The 6736-nt window shown below is 38.6% G+C and overlaps 1 non-coding gene across 1 annotated transcript; it reads right to left on the reverse strand.

Annotated features, from left to right (window-relative positions):
• Nucleotides 1-2709: 2709 nt before the first annotated feature.
• Nucleotides 2710-2815, reverse strand: LOC122028459. Its single transcript, XR_006124828.1, has one exon. It is a non-coding gene; the product is annotated as a small nucleolar RNA R71 (small nucleolar RNA).
• Between the last annotated feature and the right edge of the window lie 3921 nt (nt 2816-6736).

Consider the following 6736-nt stretch of genomic DNA (forward strand, 5'->3'; position numbering starts at 1 on the left):
GAACTTTTCAAAGGATTCAGACTTATGTGTCATCAAGTACACATAACCATATCTACTGAAGTCATTAGTAAATGTGATGAAGTATCTATAACCGCCTCTAGCAGCGACATTGAAAGGACCACATACATCACTATGTACGAGTCCTAACCAATTAGTCGCTCTCTCGCTGTGCCCACTAAAGGGAGTCTTGGTCATTGATGTGCGTAGATTATATACTCTTTTATGCATGTTTTTATGCACATTTACATACTTTGAGCATGCTTGATCTATGCATTCTTATACTTCCAGCTTTCCTTTTAGCATATTTACTCTTTTGGTTCGGAGATCTGATTTTTGTGCATTTTCTGTACGCAGGAGTCGAAATTGGTGAAGATTATGCGTCCTCGGGCGAGCTTTGAAGTAATTGAAGGGAGAGAGCATCAGGCCGGGTACCACACATGGCCATGTAGTCTTAACAGGAAGGGAAGAGCATCAGGTCGTGTGAACCTCACACGGCCGTGTCTTGATTTGAAGAAACCAGAGCAGATGCCTTACATGGCCGTGTGGATCTACACGGCCATGTGAGGTTTCCAGAGGCCAAGCAGGTGGTGGCCGTGTGCATCACACGGCCGTGTGGATTTTCTAGAGACCAAGCAGGTGGAGGCCGTGTGCACCACATGGCCGTGCAGCATTTCCAGAAAGCAGGAGGCACTTGGCCGTGTGCACCACACTGCCGTGCAGCACTGGCAGAAAAGGAACTGGACATGGCCGTGTGGATCTCACACGGCCGTGTCGAGGGGCCGTGTGGCGCCCAATTCCCTCTTCTATTTAAACCTCCCTTCATGAATTGAAAGGGGATCTCTCCCCCTTTGGGAGAAAGGAAGATTTGGTGGTTTCCTCCCATTCTTGGGAGGATTTCTGGGCTATTCGAAGGGGGATCTCGACGATTTCGACTCCGGAGCGTGGATTGGATCCGAAGACAAGGCTTCCTCGTAGATAAGTTTTCCTTTTCCCCCTCTTCTTGTTTTCTTGGATTGGGGATTCAAGGAATGCTTATAATCTCTATTTCTTCGGATTTTCTTCCTCGATTCATGGAGTAGATCTTGTATTCTAGGATTAAGGGAGTATTTGTATGGTGGATTGATGTAATCTCTTATGGATTTCCCATTTTCTTGTTTCAATGACATTGTCTTGCTTGTATCAATTAGATCTTGAATGATTAATGGTGATTTGTGCGTAATTCTCATTCTTGATTAGTTGTTTGGGTTTCTTGTGGACTTTGTAAAGATAAACTCTCACTCGATCATCCGAGGGATCCACGTGACAGGTGCAAGCCCGTGTAAGGACGTTTGAGAGATAATCTTGAAGAGGAAATGAGAATATTCAAGAAAGTAGGATGGATTTTATGATTAGCTTCTTGTATCTTGATAGATTAATAAGTTGTGGGCCTCTATGTTGATATCCGAGGAAGGCATAGTAATAGGTGCGCTTCTGTGTAAGGACAACGTAGGTTCATGTCTAATTAATCCTATTTAGATACATTTCTCAGTCCTTAGCCGGTTGTCTATTGCAAGAGGGAACCGGCAACTTTCTACATGTTTGGCAATTGAGGGATAAGAATTGGTGAACCATTTACATTCAAGAAATCTTACAAAGAAACCGAAACTCCTAGAATCTCCCTTTATCATAACCCAAAACACTAAACTCTTGTTTGTTGATCTTTAATATTAGATTTGTTTACCTCTACTTTGCTTTTGAAACGATTGGATAGTTGTTTAGCTAATTCGCTTTGAGACGTTTCTAGTGCTTATTCCAGTCCCTGTGGATACGATAATCTTTTATATTACTTGCGACATTTCCGTACACTTGCGGAGCAGTAACAAGTTTCGGGGACTGCGCTATAACATTAGGAATTATCAATTGAGTTAGACTAAACATAATTTTTCTTTTTTTCTTTTGATTTGCATAGTTATAACTAATTGTTAGAATTCTGTTTTCGTAAGTTTTTCCTTTCTTGAATAACATTCTTGACAACTCTTTTTGTTGGAATTCTAATTCTAATTCTAACTTTGCATTCTTGATTTCTAGTACTCTAATCTAACTTTTCTCTGTTTTCTCTTTTGATCTTGTTTCTTTCTTCTTTTCTTTTGTAAACATATCTTGCAATTTTTAGCATATGAATTATTCTAGACATTTTTCTTTTTTCTTTTATCTCTTCTTTCTTGTTTTCATTATGCACTTTCTTTCTTGCAATTTAAATTCTGCATTTGCTTTCTTGCTTTTCATATTGCATTTTATTTCTTGTTTTTGATTCTTGATAATTTTCTTTTTCTTCTTGAATATCCATGAGCACTAACATGTCAAGCAGGACCATGAGAAATTTTTCTACACCCTCTTCTGCAAGATTTTTATCTCCCATTGTGCAACCTCAAATTGAAGTAGAAAGTTTCCAACTAGACCTAGAGATAATTTTCATGATACAAGGTCACAAATTTGGAGGAGAAGTATCAGAAAGTCCTTATCTGCATCTTGAAACATTTTTAGAGATTTGTGATTTGGTGAAATGTGAAGGAGTATCAGCAAATGCAGTTTGATTGATGATATTTCCTTTCAGTATCAAGGATAAAGCAAGGACTTGGCTATATTCTCTCTGTCCTCAAAGCATCACAAGTTGGGAACAATTGGAGAAGCAATTTCTGAATCATTTTTTCCCTCCAAGTAGAACGGTGTATATGAGGAATTGCATAACAAATTTTTCTCAGGCATATGAAGAATCATTATTTGAAGCATGGGATAGATTCAAGAGTCTTCAAAGACAGTGCCCTCATCATGGTTTTGAAAAATGGTTGATTTTGCACATATTCTATGGGGGAATTTCTTTCTCAGACAAGACTTTATTGGATTCATCAGCTGGAGGTTCTTTTATGGACAAAAGTGTAGATGAAGCTTATTCGTTAATTGATCAAGTGACATTGAACCTCCATGAATGGTCGAACAAAAGTTGGATGGAATTTCCCTCAGATATTCAAAAAGTGCAAGCTATAAATGTAAGAGAGTCTGTCAAACAAAATGAAATTCAACCACCTAAAAATGTTGAAATTCACAAGTCACAGAGTGAGGAGTTCAAACATTTGGGGGCAAAGCTTGATAGTATTGTTTCAAAATGGTTTAAAGAAGATCCCCCTCCTACACAGTCAAGATCCAATGAAAAGTGTGATGATGTTGGGTTGAGAAGTGGAAAAAATCATGAAGAACTTCTGAAGAACGACATGTTTAGAATTGAGGAGAAGAATAATAGAAGATCACAAGAACTCAGTTCCATTTCTCTGGGAAGTTCCCAAAGGCCAGAAGTACCTTTCCCTCAACGATTAATCACACCAACATTAGATAAGCAAGTTGGACCTCCTCCAAAAGCTCAAAGGGAATTTAGGAAAAAGGGAGTTCAGTCTTTCCCAGGACCTTCACTAAGGGTTCCTTTTCCACAAAGGTTAGTGGGGGTCAATGAAAATAAAGACTTCGACAAATCCTGTGACACTAATATGGTTGAGTGTAGATTTTTGAATATATATGAAGATGAAGATTTTTCAGATGAGGATTTTATTGATAATGTAGTGGTAAATAAGTTTTCAGATCTATCTCAAAATTTTATAAGGTGTTATAGTGACATCGAATTTTCAGATGATGAATGTGATGTGGTAGATCAACTTAAAACTGCAAGTGAAGTTATTGATCCTCTTGTTATTGATTCTCCTATTGAGGACATAGATGTTGGTTTATTTTTTGATGTATGTGTTGATGATGATGATATGGAAGAATGTGTAGGGAGCTGTGTTGTGGAAGCAGCATCTCAAGGATCACCACCTTTGTCAAGACAACCCCTAGAGGTTTTAAGAATTGATCATGTTGTGGAACAATGTGTAGGGACTTATACAGAGTTAGTAGAGTCTCGAGAATCACCATCATTGATATCATCAACACTTAAGCTAGAGCCAGAACCATCATTTGATTCAGAGGAAGTCACATCTACATGTTTAGAAATTTCAGGTATTTCTCAACAAAGTAAGGTTAGTATTTCTTGTGATCTTTTGGAAAACTTTATGGAGGTACCTATAATTGACTTTGTTGGATGTGATTCAATTTTTATTACTTATTCATCTTATCTTGATATGGTTCTAGCTCTATACTATATAACATGCTTGTGGGAGATTTGTTTTTCTTTTGGATGTGCAGATTTCACATGGGCCAATAATTGGAAGCTCAATCTGAACCGTCTTCGACCACCTGAAAAAATTTCCAAGAAGATGAAGATGGAGAGAGTTATACTTTACTTTGTAGCTCCTTTGATAAAAGCTCCCTCCATAATAAGAGCCCTTGGTAGGAGGGTTCTAAAATATCTTACCCCTCCAAGAGCAAGATTTAGATGAATCTAATGAGGTGGTCGAGCTAATGACCTTAAACAAGCGTTTCTTGGGAGGCAACCCAAGTTCATTTTCCTTATTTTCTTTTATGTCTTTAGTTCTCTCTTTATAATAAACATGTATCCTCTACTTAATTTTTCTTGTCTATCTTATTGTTGTAGAATTCAAAGTTGTGGAGGAATGTGAGTATTGGATGGAGGAGTATCTTTAAAAACATGAACGTCAACCATTTGGAGCTCATCACTTGGTAACTTCTTTTAAAATCTCCTCCACATTGTTTTTAGTTTTCATTGGGACAATGAAAAATTTAAGTCTGGGGGGATGCATTAGATGCATTTGATTTGCTTTGTTTGTTTTTGTTTTTGCTTATGTCTTGCATTGTGTTTTGATTTTTTGTGGCATACATCTTGAGAACATCAAAACTTCACTTATATGCTTTCTTGGATTCAAGTGAAATGTTAGCACGATTATTGGCTTGATTCATGATGTTCGAATGATGCTAGTAGTAAACTTTGTGTAGTTCTTTTTTCTATCTTGGGAAGCATTAATAAGCTAAGAATCCTATTGTGATGAGTTTTAGTTTTGGTTCAACCTTAAGGATTTTATCTTCACTACACTTGTGCTTGATGCTTGAATAGTTGATGTCATTGAAATAGTCATGATTCATCTTGTTTGCTTAGTACTTGGTTTCCATGGTGATTTCTCAACTTTCATTTTGGTTACTGGATGAGGCTCAAATCATTAAATCTCATTTGGAAAAATCAAAATATCCCAACATGTGTGCTAAAAGTACATTTATGAATAATTTTTGCACAATGCAAACACTTATAAATATATATATATATATATAAAGAAAAAGGGGATATAAAAAATAGTTGTCATGAGTGGAATCTAGCAAGTCACCCCTTTGAGACCGAGTTAGGTTACTGGGGAAATGACTGCTTAGATTCTCTTGAGATTGAGCACACCTTTGAGACCTTGGGTTAGTTGAGAAATATAAACCAAGTGAATGGTGAGTAAGTGCCTATCACTGGTTACTTGCCTTTCACTGGAAACATTAGGAATTCAAATTTGATGACGACTTGACTAGGACATGGATTGAAACTTGAAGGGTGTTGAGTTACTTTTACACTGTGCACAAGATTCTTATGCTTGAACCATACTTTACTGGTTTCCATGATCATGCTTGTTAATGAAACTTTTTGATAGAATTAGGAAAGTGCATTAGGTTTTATGAATGTGTTGTAGAACATATGAATTTAGACTGCAGCATTTTGCTTGAGGACAAGCAAAGGTTTAAGTCTGGGGGTGTGATGTGCGTAGATTATATACTCTTTTATGCATGTTTTTACGCACATTTACATACTTTGAGCATGCTTGATCTATGCATTCTTATACTTCCAGCTTTCCTTTTAGCATATTTACTCTTTTGGTTCGGAGATCTGCTTTTTGTGCATTTTCTGTACGCAGGAGTCGAAATTGGTGAAGATTATGCGTCCTCGAGCGAGCTTGGAAGTAATTGAAGGGAGAGAGCATCAGGCCGTGTACCACACATGGCCATGTAGTCTTAACAGGAAGGGAAGAGCATCAGGCCGTGTGAACCTCACACGGCCGTGTCTTGATTTGAAGAAACCAGAGCAGATGCCTTACATGGCCGTGTGGATCTACACGGCCATGTGAGGTTTCCAGAGGCCAAGCAGGTGGTGGTCGTGTGCATCACACGGCCGTGTGGATTTTCCAGAGACCAAGCAGGTGGAGGCCGTGTGCACCACACGGCCGTGCAGTATTTCCAGAAAGCAGGAGGCACTTGGCCGTGTGCACCACACTGCCGTGCAGCACTGGCAGAAAAGGAACTGGACACGGTCGTGTGGATCTCACACGGCCGTGTCGAGGGGCCGTGTGGCGCCCAATTCCCTCTTCTATTTAAACCTCCCTTCATGAATTGAAAGGGGATCTCTCCCCCTTTGGGAGAAAGGAAGATTTGGTGGTTTCCTCCCATTCTTGGGAGGATTTCTGGGCGATTCGAAGGGGGATCTCGACGATTTCGACTCCGGAGCGTGGATTGGATCCGAAGACAAGACTTCCTCGTAGATAAGTTTTCCTTTTCCCCCTCTTCTTGTTTTCTTGGATTGGGGATTCAAGGAATGCTTGTAATCTCTATTTCTTTGGATTTTCTTCCTCGATTCATGGAGTAGATCTTGTATTCTAGGATTAAGGGAGTATTTGTATGGTGGATTGATGTAATCTCTTATGGATTTGTCATTTTCTTGTTTCAATGACATTGTCTTGCTTGTATCAATTAGATCTTGAATGATTAATGGTGATTTGTGCGTAATTCT

Source organism: Zingiber officinale, chromosome 10A (genome assembly GCF_018446385.1).
Source record: "Zingiber officinale cultivar Zhangliang chromosome 10A, Zo_v1.1, whole genome shotgun sequence".
Classification (NCBI taxonomy): Eukaryota; Viridiplantae; Streptophyta; class Magnoliopsida; order Zingiberales; family Zingiberaceae; genus Zingiber; species Zingiber officinale.